Here is a 14672-nt window from a genome sequence, read left to right as displayed (position 1 = left end):
GTTGAGGGTTGGGGAAGAGAACGGTTGGGGTGCCAGAGACTGGCTCTGGCCAGGAGACTTACCAGCCAGCAGCCCAACCAGCCTGCCTGCAGAGCTAAATGCTTGCAGAGCTTAAAAAGTTTCTTAGCCAGCCTGCCTGCCCCCACCTGCACAGTCTGCAGAGCCATGTACTTGTGTGAAAACTGTGCAGGAGGGGAGGCAGGGCGTGTTGTTTCATGTGCTGCCTATTATTCAAACAGGCAACTCCCATTGTCCAGTTTCTGGGGGCAGGATTTATGCCTGAAGCCTTGCCCCTTCCCCTCCAGGCTCACAGTTTTTAAAGAGAAACAGCGCCCCAGCTGCTTTTCTGAGCCTGCCTGGGGCTCCCCGCTGCAACTGTGGGCCGAATCCAGTGGCTGGGCAGGCCAGATCTGGCCCACGGGTCATATTTTGCCCAGGCCTGCCATACAGGCTGGTGAGTCAAAGGGGCCCGAGGCTCCTTGCCACCTCTGCTTCTATTCTGGCCACAGTGGCAACTGGAGCCACAGGCCCTTTAAATTGTCGCTGGAGTGCTATGCCATGTGCTCTGTGGAACTCTGAGGGCTGGGGGAGGTGTTCTGTGCTCCAGGGCCCCGTTTTTGCTTATCGGATAGTCGACTAGTTGCTTACATCCCTACTATGCACTATTCATGAAAATAAGAGACTGGATTATCTTTGCAAAGGCTGAAGACACTGTCACAACCAGCTTCTGTAAGGCTTTGGCTACACTTCTAAAACTAAAGCACATCCACGGCAGTGCTTTAACGTGGAAGTACAGACACAGCACAAGCTATACTCTCACAAAAGAGCTCTCCCAGGCTGTGTCTAGACTACATGCCTCTGTCGGCAGAGGCATGTAGATTAGACAGATCAGCAAAGGCAAATGAAGCCACGATTTAAATAATCGCGGCTTCATTTACATTTACATGGCTGCCGCGCTGAGCCGACAAACAGCTGATCAGCTGTTTGTCAGCTCGCGCGCTAGTCTGGACCTTCCCCCTGTCGACATCAAAGCCCTTTGTCGGCAGCCCCGTTATTCCTCGTGGAATGAGGTTTACCGGGGCTGCCGACAAAGGGCTTTGATGTCGACAGGGGGAACGTCCAGACTAGCGCGCGAGCCGACAAACAGCTGATCAGCTGTTTGTCGGCTCAGCGCAGCAGCCATATAAATGTAAATGAAGCCGCGATCATTTAAATCGCGGCTTCATTTGCCTTTGCTGAACAAACAAATCTACATGCCTCTGCCGACAGAGGCATGTAGTTTAGATATACCCCCAGTGCTCTACGTAAACCACCTCCACAAGGAGAGTAGCTAACAGCACTGGGAGCTTGTTTACACTGATGCTTTACAGTGCTGTAACTTGCTGTGCTCAGGAAGGTAGCTTACACCCCGAGCCAGAAAACAGCAGCGCAGTAAAGAGGCAAGTGTAGACTTAGCTTAAGTGGTTCTCTCTTCCTATCTGTGTCTTGTCAAAATGCTACCGTTCGGTCCATTACTTAAATTTCACCAGCTACTGTAATTTCTTGATCACGAAAAGGCTCTAAGCCATAAAGTGATAGCTACATACCTGATTTAAAGCAGACATCATGGACCCAGTCTTCAGTGATCAGAGAGATGTTATACGATGAATGCAGATATTATTATATGCATCTGTCATACAGCTGGGGATTGAAGGGGACAGGAAAACACAAGGGAACATGGATTGCCTGCCATATGGGATGGTTGACTCAGCACCTGCCATGTTAGATTCATTTCACCTGCATAAATTACCATCACTGGACCAATGCAGTGGGATCTACCTCCATCCTGTAAAAGGAATTCTATTAAACTAGCTTTTTTGACCAAACCCTTCTAAGATTGTATTTTAGTATTTTCAAGAAGAATATAAAGTTAATAAAATAAATATATGACTAAGTCCAAAACTTCCAATGCAGTCTGCTAGAGTGTTACACCCTGACAATGGATCACAACGCAGGATCTTGGCCTTAATTACTATAGTAGAATATTTAATAAATCTACCATTAAACAGTGTTATATAAATGACTTAAGATCAAAAGGACCATAAAATCACAACTGAAAAAAAATACAAACAGCAACAGATATCACTTAGAAGTGTATTGAGGCAGTTCAATCTCAACACACTGTAAGCTACTCTAATCAGTAGCTATCTCTTCCCGTGTGTATGTACTGTGCCTAACACACAAGCACCAATCTCTCATTCGCATTCTCTAGATGCTACTGTAATATAAATGCATGCATACTACTGTAGCGTTTGGAAGTCCACTGTTTGCCATTCTTAGCCAGAGAGCTGCAGGAAGTGGTGCAGGAAGTGCCATCACATCCTGCAGCTCCCTTTGGCTGATAACAGCAAACCACAGCTACAGGGAGCTGAGAGTGGTCATGCCTGCATACGCTCAGGTAAACAAACAAACCATCTCATGGCCCTCCAGCAGCTAATCCTGACCAACCAAGTGTGTGGCCCGCAAGCCAGAGGTTCCCCATTCCTGTTATGAAGTCATTTACTCCAATGCAAAGAAAATTCAACATGCTACCACTAGTGAGAATGGAGAATTCCAGCCTGGAAACATTTTACACCTATTCTGCATAGTATAAATGACTCATGGGAGACTCGGATCCCTAATGTGTATTTATAGCGACTTCTGCCTTATCTCTATACCAGCTGCTAGTTGTCGGTCTATGCCAACTTAATTCTCCAGTTTCTTAAACTCACTGGGCAGACAGACAGTTTTGACAAAGAATGTTAAGTTACAACTTTAAAAGAACAAGGAAATATTTTTCTCCAAGTACTTTAAATGTTTTATTTTCTTTTGGATATTTAAATGGAAAGAACACTAGTTTATACTTTTGACGTTTTCATTATCTTAAAAGCAGAATAGATCACACACTTTAAAAAACCAACAGAAGTAATTGTTTCAACCCTTTTTTACTACTGGTTTACTTTCTGCACTTCTATTACTGCTATTTAATATTTATATTACAGTAGCATGCAGAGAGCTGCTCATTCAGATTGGGCCCATTTTATTATTTACTGTTTACTAGATGTTTTTATAATACCCTTAATCAAATACAACTCTTTTTGCAAAAGGAAACCACCCTGGTCAATTTATGTTCCTAATGATTAAATAAAAATGTTAAAGCTTCAGCTTTCTCCTCCTCCTTTCCCCATTCATCATTTATTATTTTTAAATGTAATTAACACATTTCATATATATTAAACATGCAAAACTGAGACCTAAAGGCAGCCAATTTGAGTTCAGCACTTCAGACTAGTTATGTAAGTATTCCTAAATGAGAACTTGGATGGAAAAAAAGGAAAAATTGCTTTGAAACAAACCTTCACGAATGTATAATTCTGGGATAGAAATCCATATTTTTAATCTGAAATGACACAAAAAAGGAAGGAACACAAGAATATGCTCTTTCAGTCACATTTCAACCACTTCTTCCTGTTCCATACTCAAGGGATCGTATGATTCCCTTAGTATGTGGGATCAATCATGTGGCATCATTAGTGAAAAGGTGCCGTCACTTCACTGTATCGATTTTTTATTTTGTCCTTGTGTGTTTCTAGTTCTTTGTTGTTAATTAGATCACTATTTTTCCACTGAGACGGTTACAATAGTGTAATTAACCTATAATTTCACATGATCCTCCAAAAAAATCTCCTTCTGGTTGCTTTTGTAACTTTAGGAACTCTCTACAGGAGTGCTGTGTTCTAATCTGTCCTCCTACTGCTCACTGCAAATTTCAACATTCCTATGGTAGTTGGATGAAGTTGCTGAAACATGGAACTTGGTCTTGCCCCCTGCTCCCAGCAACTTAAAGCAATTAGAAAGACAGATGATTCAGTTTCCTGAGGACTCTGCATATATGAGAGAATTCTCTGGTGGCATAGGAGTCACTGCCACTACTCATGGATACCAAGACTGGGGCGTGGAAGAGAGAAAGAGGGCCAGGCCACTGTTGTTGGCATCCAATGTTTGGCAGAGCAACAGAGCTGCTTTACTTTACAAAAGAAACTAGTCAAGTTGCAGGCTAGCCCCAGAATTAGGGGGATAGTGAGTTAAAGCCACTTTCATCGTCTGTCTCCCCCTCTCATATTCCTGAGCTGCATCACTGCATGGGTGGTTGGGGGTGAATTTTTTTTAAACGTTCACAAAATATCCTTTAGGCCCATGTTAGAGGTAACTTCTTTCTCAATGAAAGTCTCAGAGGGGTAGCTGTGTTAGTCAATATCTTTAAAAACAAGCAGTCCTGTAGCACCTAAGAGACTTACAAATATATTGACTGCTCAAACCTCAGAAGTTTAGGATGACTGCACGCAGGAAGTTCTTACCGTATTTTCCGGCGTATAGGGCGACTGGGCGTATAAGACGACCCCCTATCTTTTTAATTAAAAGATAGGGTTTCATCTTATACCCCAGCGCCCCTCCGCCTCCTTTGCTCCCGGTGTCCCTGGTCTGCTGGAGATGGTCCCCAGCAGACCAGAGGCACCGGGAGCAAAGCCGCCAGGAGCGCCTGGGCTCCCCCCGCCCCCCTGCCGGAGCCCCTCCGCGGCTTTGAAAGCCTCGGGGGAAGCCGGCGGGGGGGCATCCCAGGCGCGCCTGGGATGCCCCGCCGCTGGCTTCCCCCGAGGCTTTCAAAGCCGCGGAGGGGCTCCGGCGGGCGGGCAGCCCATGCGCGCCTGGGATGCCCCCCCGCCGGCTTCCCCCGAGGCTTTCAAAGCCGCGGAGGGGCTCCGGCGGGCGGGCAGCCCATGCGCGCCTGGGATGCCCCGCCGCCGGCTTCCCCCGAGGCTTTCAAAGCCGCGGAGGGGCTCCGGCGGGCGGGCAGCCCATGCGCGCCTGGGATGCCCCCCCGCCGGCTTCCCCCGAGGCTTTCAAAGCCGCGGAAGGGCTCCGGCGGGCAGGCAGCCCATGCGCGCCTGGGATGCCCCCCCGCCGGCTTCCCCCGAGGCTTTCAAAGCCGCGGAGGGGCATCCGGCGTACAAGACGACCCCTGATTTTTGGGGGATGTTTTTTAACTTCAGAGGTCGTCTTGTACGCCGGAATATACGGTATATTTTTTTAATTATGTAGTTTTGCTGTCAGAGCAAATAGCGAAAACCTACTTATCATACTTTTCCTCTGCATTCCCTCAGTATGAAGGAATCTTTTCCACATCTTTTCCTGTATGAATTTTGAAGCCATTATCAGGTCATTTGTCATGAATGGTCAACAATCTTACCTTAGGGCTAGTCTATAAATCATGGCAATGCACACTAGAGAGGTCTGATTTCTTAAGCATATCAACATGCTACGCACTAACTAACCCATGCAGACCCTAACAGTGCAAAATGAAAGTTCCTGCCTGTGTGTTAAAATGTACTACATTAACGTGCACGAAAGAACTTTTAGTTCATGCCAGCAGGGTCTACATGGGCTAGTTAATGCACAACATGTTGGTGTGCTTTAGAACTCACATCCTTCCAGTGTATATTGCTCAACCATGTAGACAAGTACTTAATGTCAATGCTGATTCTTTCAGTTTCTCCTCTAAATTTTCCCTCATTTGTAGTACCTACTAGTGTGCCTGTGAGTTTAAATGTTTCTGAAGGAATATATCCAGGCTAACTGCTTCAGCCATTTCTCTAAAGTGATCGTTTTGTGTTACACTGAAGGTGATGTTGTCAGCATAAAGGGTTGCAACTTTCTTATCAAGTTCAAGTATCCACCTTTCATTTATTTTTATGGCATAATCACTGATTGATCTATGTCATTTTAGGGTAGTTGTTGAAGATGAACACAATCTGCTCCTGAATGAAACTGATGTTGAATAGCTGCCTGAAGAGCCACTGGAAGGCCAGGAACAGGAATTTAAATTATAATATTTCAATGCTAATGACAGCCTCAAAAGTTTCTTCCTTTCACGATCCTCAAACTCATCATTGTTCTGCGATGTAAAAATGTATTTAATTCAGTGGCACATTTGATCTTTAAGAATCCAAATAAGTTCAAAAAATCTAATTTTTTGAGAGGAGCACAAATCTTTGCACTCTTGCTGCTAAAAAAGTATGTGAAAAGTACATTTTACTTTAGAAGCAATATTACCAGCACCAAGTATTTCAAAATTTATTACTTGGATTCCAAAAAAAGTCATAAGATTTTTTTAAAAACAATAGGAGGTTCGATTTGCCTTTTGGTATTGAGCCTTCAGGTTTCATGTTTTTAACCTGCTCTCTGGAACCCTGAGGTCTAGGAACTTTTTTTTTTTTTTTTAAATATAAGCTGAGATTCTCACATCACTATGATTCCAAGAATTGGAGCTTTAAAGGGAAAAAAAACAGAAAGTACTGCAAGAGTTGGCAACACTAGAATAATTGCTTTTAATTACTTAAACTCATCCACTATGTTCAGCTTCAGATATGTGGAGTCAGACAATTCATACACTGATGTCTGGTAATTTCTTAATATTATTCATCCATTTGTAATATTGATTAGCAGCAATTTTTACTAAAATAGATTAAGAAACAGCTATCAAGTGAACTCAGTACTGTGATGACTGAAAAAAATGAATCGTAGCCAGCTTGATATAAAATCATCTTACTGATCTGCCCTGTCCATGGTCTAGAAATTTCTAGATTCTAGCAAACCAAATGTCACAAGTATAAAATTCCACCCACTCCCCTCACTTCCATATCCAATGACAGTTTATTCCTCCCATTAGCCATGCCCCTTTCTCTAATCACCCATGATTTTACTTAAACCTAAACCTCTTCAGGATTGTAGACAGCTCCATAACTTTCTTATTGCTTCCTAATGACCTTACAAGATCTGTGATATTATCTTCATTTTGCTCTTAGCTTTTTTGAATAAAGTTTTCATTTACAGATTGAAATTAGAATATGTACAGTATTAAATACATAACATGTTACAATACATAACATGTTACATTAAACTAAATGCTTCAAGGACAGATTTCAACCATGAAAGAAAAAGACACAGAAAATACAAACTAACACTATTTCTCCCCAAAAGCACACTGCCCAATGTCCCTCGTTTTCACAATCTTGTTTCCGGGTGACCATTGCTCAGCAAATACCCTTTCCCCCAAATATAACCCTTCTTAAATTTTCAAACTTTTTGTTTGCATCAGTCTGTAACATTTAAAAATAATGGTATAAAACTGAAATGTTTGCATTTTGAATCTATCAGCACATTATAGAAACCATTACATTACAACTGAAAGTGACAGAGCTTGAAAATTTCATTGGGTAGTGGTGGGTAGTAAAACTTCCCTGGTAAGCAGAGGTGGAAAAGTATCAGCGTTTGCAATTTATAAGCTTTCATTTAAAAAAAATAAAATTAAGTTTCTAGCACTTATGATTGCAAAGATAAACTGATGCAGTACTATCTTCTGAATTTACAGACCTACACCATCTCTGGTGTCAGTGCTGCTGCTCATGACTTCTCCAAACAGTAGCAGAGAGAAATGTGTATGATTTTGATGAGTTTCACAGTTTTATGAAAATGACCAAAGTGTTAATTGATGAAGGACTGGGTTGTTGCTGCTTAGGAAAGCCAAAAGCAGTCAGGCACAAGGAGGGGAAGGAATGGCAAGTAGCTTAGCTCACTGCCCTCAGCAGAAGACTTAAGGTCTGTGGAGGGGAAGATTAACATAGAAAATCCTCCTCCATCCTTTTCTCACCCCAATTCTATGACAGCCAAGAGGTTTGGCAAAAAATAAAGCCGTGTAAACCACCTACTGCACACAGTTAGAAGTCTGAAGGTGTGAAGAGTTCTTTTTTTCCTTCCAAGAGTTAGAGAGAGAAGGACTTCAAGTTTTTCAAACAACCATGATGAATATAGAGCTCCCCTAACAGAGTCTGGGACAGCACTCTGAAGGTAATCCCAACATCCTCCTTCTTCCCAGCATGCACAGTTTGGAGAAATTATGCATACTCAAAAGTCTCCCAGATATAAAATCACTAGGGCTGACAGCCTCACTGGGTCCTCGGGCAGGGGGAGGGGTGCAACTCTGCCTACCAGAAGGGGTGACAAACAGAGGGCTCTCAGCACCATTCAGATAGCAGCAAACCCCCTCACCCTCACCCCAGCACTGCCTGGAGCATGCCATTCGGGTAGTGATTTAAAAAGGGCCCGGGGTTCTGGGTACCGCTGCTGTTGCAGTACCAACAGCAGCTGGGAGCGCCAGGCCCACTGCCACAAATGACCCTTGATTCATACACATCACTCTCATCGATATCCATAGGAGCTCTGTGTGTGGACCGAGGTCAGCGTACCTTATGAACGCTTTGTAGTCAGGTTACAAGTTTCATCCCTCATTTGCCATAAGCTTTGCAGACACCAAAGCAAAAAGGCCTAGGTCACACACAAAAAAGAAGACTATTTGTATCAAGGTATAAGAAGGAATGCTAAAAGACTGAGTGAAGAAATACTTCATGAAGGGTCCATATATGCCTAGCACCATGCAACGATTCCCCACTGAAAACAAAAGAACTACTCCTTTGAGTAAGGACTGGTTCGGGATTGCAGAGCCATGCCTCCAGTTTAGTTTGTAGAGCAGGGGTTCTTAAACTTCATTGCACCATGGCCCCCTTCTGACAACAAAAATTACTACAAGACACCAAGGGGGACAGAAGCCTGAATTCATTCAAGCCCTGCTGCCCCAGGTAGCTGTGGGAGGGGACAAAGCCAAAACTCGAGCCCCGCTGCCCAAAGTGGGGGGAGCCAAAGGCCAAGGGCTTCAGCTGCAGGCAGGGGCTAGGTCAAGGAGGCAGGTGGAGCATGGTGGGCAGATGGGACCCTGGCCTCGGCCGCACCGCAGCAGCCCCAGACTCAGCCATGCCCCAGTGACTCCAGTCAAGGACAGGCAGGCCTGGAGCTGCACCTGCCATGTCTGCCTACGGCCTCAGTGAGACCCACACCCTGGCTACAGTGTGCCAGCCCACCAATGGTTAACCAGTTAAACAATATAATTTTAATCATTTAATGGTTAACTGTTTTGATCAATATTTACATTACTAATTAAAAGGGGATTGTTATGGTCCAAACCCACAGTTTAAGAACCAGTTGTGACAGGTCGATCACAGAGATCCCCTTGAGACTGTCACTTGATCGGCTGATCCCACCACTGAACCCGCCTACCTGCCCTCTGGGGTGCCCCACCAGCCTGTCCTGCTGAGCCAGAAGCTCTGGTCTCTCCCAGCCAAGGCCCAGGGTTAGGGTAAACAGCCACACAGCAGAGTAACACCTACACGGAGAACAGCTCGGTTCTGATGCACAGCCCCTGTGGGATCGGAATCCCACATAAATCTGTCTTATTCTGTAAGAAAGTTTTACACAGAGAAAGCTCATAAAGTTCACTCCCCTTAAGAATGAAAGATACGCACAGCTGTTGTCCCTGGTCCCCCCAGTAACAATTATTTAAACTGGGTTTGACAATAAACAAGTGATTGTATTAAGTATAAAAAGTAGGATTTAAATCAGATCAAAGGTAAAATAAAACAAAACACACCAGCTAAGCTTAATACATTAAGAGAAATTGTTACAAATCATAATTTCTCACCCTAGTTCTTATCTCAGGTAAAATATATGTCAGGCCAGAGCTGATCTTTTTCCTGACCTGAGCCAAGCAGCTTCTCTCCCCCTTATTAGAGCTCTTTTATCCAGGTCCTTTCTTGTGTCCTCTTGTTGTGGGGAGCAACCCGTGAAGCTAGCTGAAGACAATCATTGTTAGCTTCCCATTCCTTAAATAGAATTTCTCCAGGGTGGGAAGTCTTTGTCCCATTCTCGCCTCCTCCCCCCCACCCCTGTGGAAAAATACAACATTTAAGATGGATTCCAGAACCAGGTGGCATGATCACATCTCTTTGTAGGACCAACCATAGTTTAGGCTTACAGGAAAAACAGAGCTATTCACAGATCCTTGTTTTGAGCATGGGGCCATTAAGTCTTTAAATACTACTCATGGCTTTCACAAGGCCATTAGTAGATTAATAGACAACTTTCTAACTTCCAATACAGAAATGATACATGCACACCAATAGAATATACACATTCGGAATTACAAGCTCTCCCTTGATAGGTCACAAGCCCCATTTTGCACAACGCATATTTAAGTTATGCATAATTCATATACAAAAACAGATTTCCATAAAAAGTCTGGGGACATAGGGCCACACTACTGTCGTGAAGGAATCTTTCATTTTACTAACATAAACGTATACAGAAAGATGTGCAAAATGCAAAATAATCCTCTCCAAAATAATCTCTTTGACAGAATACTACTGTAGCCCATATAAAGCCTTACTTTGATCATTGTCTCCAGATCAGACCCTAGTAGCAATCGGTTACCTTAAGCAGCCTAAAGACATGGATATATTCACCATTGCTCTCATTTTACTGTGGTTTATTAGGCAACACACCTGGTCTTTCAGGTTTTGGAGATATCTGTATCAAAGTTTGCTGGAAAGAAAATTAAGAGTAATATTCAATAGTAATATATTAGTTACTTCGTGCTAGCTGTTGAACTTACCTTAAAGAATTACTGTCCTGTTGAAACCAAAATCCAACCTATATAGTGCAAATGAAGTACAGATCTACCATACTATTTTAGCTATTTTGTTAAATCTCTAACCACACACTGGTACCAAAATATCTGCAAATTATGCTTCCTACATTAACTATCAGTTAAATTGGGTACTTACTAATGCATTAAATCAGAGATGCAAAGCACAGCACAGACTCTGAGCATTAAATATAGAGGGGTCAGAAGAAAAGCTAACCCGTGCCATCGTGGTAGATTAAAAATACCAATCTAATTAGCCACCAGTGATTATGCAGCCACTGAGGAGTTTACATGTCTTGCAGACCGGGATTTTCCAATTTAGGATTTCCAATCCCAGGGTGCCTACCCAATGAGAATTTCAGAATGATCCTGCCATTTTTAAACCTAGATGTATCTATATTTTTTAGTTTTCAGAAATGTAGTTTATAGGGACATGTGCCCACAGTGGATTTTTAACCTCATTTTTCCATTTTGTTAATGGGTAAACAACTGCAATAGAATGTTTTATAAACTAACCTTCAATAGCATAGTTTTATTTGTAGCAGAAGCCAGCATTTCTCTACTGGTGTTTACTGTAGTTAAAATATTTTTCTCTGTTCTGAACTCACCACTTACAGTTACACATATTGATTTTCCTTTCAAGTATAGGACCCTAATTGTATTGGTGAGAAAGGGTCGGGGATCTTCATGTGTACTAGTTTCTATTACATTAATTTTCGTGTTTCCACCACAGGAAAAAGAAAAAGCTAGTCCCACTAGTGTACTAATGCAGTAGAATGTTGAAAAATATCTGTAGCAATAAACTCAACTGTGTATCTGCATGCAATAACAAAACTAGCTTATTTTTTTAAAGCAGAGAACACACGGGCATTTAAAGAATCTACACTGAACCTAGGAAACCTTTCAATCCATTTATCAATTTTTCTGCTGTTCCTTGTTGTGTGTAAATGCAATAATAAATGTTGTACAAAGAAAATTAATCTGTATCCAGAGGATTTCATTAAATAAAAAGTGTTAACCTATTGGGAATTACCAACTCTGGTTTTAATACAGTATTTTGTTTCAGAGTGTGTGCTCAGTCTTTCCACTTTTCAAGATTGTAATTCAAGAAGAGCTGCAATATTTAGAGATATATGACTCTACTGGTATTTCTCTCAAAGTCCACACCTTTTGAGATATGAAAGTAATGACATCTAACCCTAAAAACATACTTTCCTTTAGCAATTTTAAATAGATGCTATACAAGCCGAGCTCTATACTCAAAAGGTAAGAGCATGAAAGAAATTGTATGAGAACTGTTCAGACGCTTTTTCGAATCAATTAGTTAATTCTCGCCAAAGTGGCAGACAACGTGTGACTGAAAAATAAGGCTCCATTTGCTTTCTGGCAATAAACCACCTCCAAAATAGAAAAGGAAAGACACACTGCACTCAGGTGAAACTCCTAAGAAGTAAAGGAGATTGCTTGGTTTGATGCTGTACCAGAGAATGAACTTGCTTTCATATTAACCAGATGATCTTGTGAGCACATAGTACAAAACAGCATTCTCTCCAAAAGTGTTTATAGAAGGCATATTCAAACTCTGGGTTACATTCACGGAGCCAACAAACTGCTGTGTTCCCTAGGGAGTTCAGTTTAATGAATTAAATGACAATTCACAGACATGGGAAAACAGCAGAAATCTGTCCAAGTGACACACCTAGCAGGGGAAAAGGCATGTGTCCACCCCCCATTACCAGAATGTGCCAACCAAAAACAATCATTTAGCTCTGAATTAACAAGCCAGAAAGGGTCCAGTTTTGCTAGACTACCTATCAGGAATAAGTTTGACTATTTAATAAATGTAGATAAATGGAAGTTGTTTAAAGTCTATTGATCCTCCAGAAGAAGTGGACAGGGTTGATAATGAACCACTTTTTTATGGAACTTAATTATAGCAAAACAGCCAAAAAGATCTCTTCTTCAGATGTTAAAGTGACCTTCCTGGTAAAGAGGCATTTTAAGTTATGCAATAGCATAGTAAACAGACATTGAATTATCTACCTTCTCTAATGATCCAAAGCCATGGCATTTCCCCCCCCCTCTTTCAGCTCCCACTTCCTACACAGTGAAATAATATTGTACTGTGTGAGCCCCACTAAGCCTATCTCCGCAACCTAAAGTCTACCGGTGCAAAGTAACAGAGATGTAGAAAGTTCTTACAGTCACATACTAAGGTAAGGAGAGACAACATACAACAGAAACTCTTCCTAATAGACGTTTTTCTCAAAGCTCCCCAGCAACACTCTTCTCTCTCCTCCCGCCTTCCCCTCCCCAAAATTGTGTCTCACCTGTATCTCCAACTCCACTAGCGCTCTCCTGTGACTTTAAAGAAACCCGTTCAGGCCAAAAGTCAGAAGTCCAACAGTACAGCTGGTAACGGCCCACCTTTCTGACTTTTGTAAGTATGGGACAAGAAAGGAAAGGGAGAGGGGACAACAAATGAAAATACTCCACCAGTAGTTGGTACAAGGATATTCTTTACTCAGGGCGTGACCAGCAGATTTAAGTACTAAGCCGGATGAGGGACCCGTTTTTTCCCCTCAGAGTTACGACAAAGGGAGGGGATCTGTACCCCGGTTGGAGCATCTGGTCGGCCCCAGATTTGCTGAGGATTAAAGTCAAGGATCGAAAACACCAACCTCCTGGCTTTCATTCGCCATGCTTGCTGGTGGGGGCAGGGAAAGTGGTGAGGCACCCCCGATGTGTGTCTGTTTCCCCTCACCCACTCATCCCTCGCAAACCATTTGTCTCCAAAGCAGCAGCAGCAGCAGCCACCCCGCTCAGCACCTTACCTTCTCGGCGCGGCTGCGGAGAAGCAAGGGGCTGTGCACACGGCTCCCGGTGGGGTGGCTGCCGAGCCGGGCTCTCTCCGTGCACCTCGGGACGGGTGCGGACACGACCCCCGCTCCTGCCCCCAGCACAACGAAAGCCTTTCCCCCGCTGCTCCGGGGAGGCGGGTCCCGTTCAGTCCCTGCAGCCCGGCGCTCCGGGGGGGTTTCTCGGCGGGTCCCAGGCAAGGGAGGCGGCGGCGGCTTCCCTGCTCTTCATGGGATGCGGGAGCCGCCAGGAGGGGGGTCCCTCCGGGACGCGCAGCCGAAGGGACGCGGAGTCGAGGGCTCCCTGCCCGCCCGGCTCTCTCTTCAGGGCCTGCCTGCCCGCCCCTCCATGCTGCTCTGGGATGCAGCCCCGGCCAGTCCCCGGCGGCGGTGCGCGCTGTGCACAGGCCCTGCCCGGCGGCCAGCGGGACCCGGAGGCGGGGGCTCGGGTCCGGCCTCCTGCCCCCTCCCCGGGGCCTGCAGGCACGCTCCGCGGGGAGAGGAGGCCCTGCCCCGGCCTGGGAGGCGGCGGGGAGCCCCGGGAAGGTCACGAGCAGCGAGGAGCAGGGCTAGGGAGGCTCCTCCGGCGCGGCTCCCGCTGCTGCTGGCCCGGCCTCAGCAGCTGCCGGGCGCGGCGCTCCGCCCGGGCTCGCTCGGTGCCTGTTCCCGCTGCCAAGCTGCGCCCGCCGGCTCGCTGCAGCTCCGGGGCCAGGCTGCCCCCTGCGGGGCTCGAGGCCAGGCTGCTGCTGCTGCTGCCGCCGCCTCTCCACTGTCCGGGGCCAAGCTGCCCCCCCTGGTGGTGCGGCTCCCGGGGCCAGGCTGCCCGGGCTCAGCGGCAGCTGCAGCGCCTGTGTATCTGTGTCGTGTCTGTGCAGCGCAGGGCTGAGGAGCCGGAGCCGAGGCGGGGCCAGCCCGCTGACACGCCGCCCAGTGACAGGCGGCGAGGGCCCAACCAGGAGCAGCCCCCTGCTGCAGAGGCCCGCCCCTCGCCAGCCTCGGCAAAGGGCCGGCTACACATGGGCTTGGGGAGCCCGGCAGGCGCCGGCCGGAGAGCAGCCAGGCATCTGCACGCCCCATGTCCCTTGGAGGCGCTGGCAGGGGCAGGGCTCCCTCCATTGCCACTTGGAAGCCCCTTCTGGTCCCTGTTGGAAGCTAAGTCCCAAAAGCCCCCGCCTGGGCTTCCCTCCCATCTTTGTGCAGGGGAG

At 45.4% G+C, this 14672-nt stretch overlaps 1 protein-coding gene across 5 annotated transcripts in view; it reads right to left on the bottom strand.

Moving 5' to 3' along the window:
• LARGE1 (LARGE xylosyl- and glucuronyltransferase 1) overlaps window positions 1-14672 on the bottom strand; it is a 499616-nt gene that overhangs the window by 406818 nt on the left and 78126 nt on the right. The window contains exon 1 of one of the 5 annotated variants that reach the window (XM_006137969.4): window positions 13444-14341. The exons of 3 other annotated variants lie outside the window; for them this stretch is intronic. The gene's annotated coding sequence lies outside the window, so the exon portion shown is untranslated. Of the gene's footprint in view, window positions 1-12939; window positions 13396-13443; window positions 14342-14672 lie in introns of those variants that run through there. One more of the 5 variants, XM_025178892.3, reaches the window with a different exon arrangement.

The sequence above is a fragment of the Pelodiscus sinensis genome, chromosome 1 (assembly GCF_052426305.1).
Source record: "Pelodiscus sinensis isolate ZL-2025 chromosome 1, ASM5242630v1, whole genome shotgun sequence".
In the NCBI taxonomy this organism is placed as follows: domain Eukaryota; kingdom Metazoa; phylum Chordata; order Testudines; family Trionychidae; genus Pelodiscus; species Pelodiscus sinensis.
The sequence above is the reverse complement of the archived record's forward strand: the minus strand, read 5'-3'. Positions and strand labels throughout refer to the sequence as shown.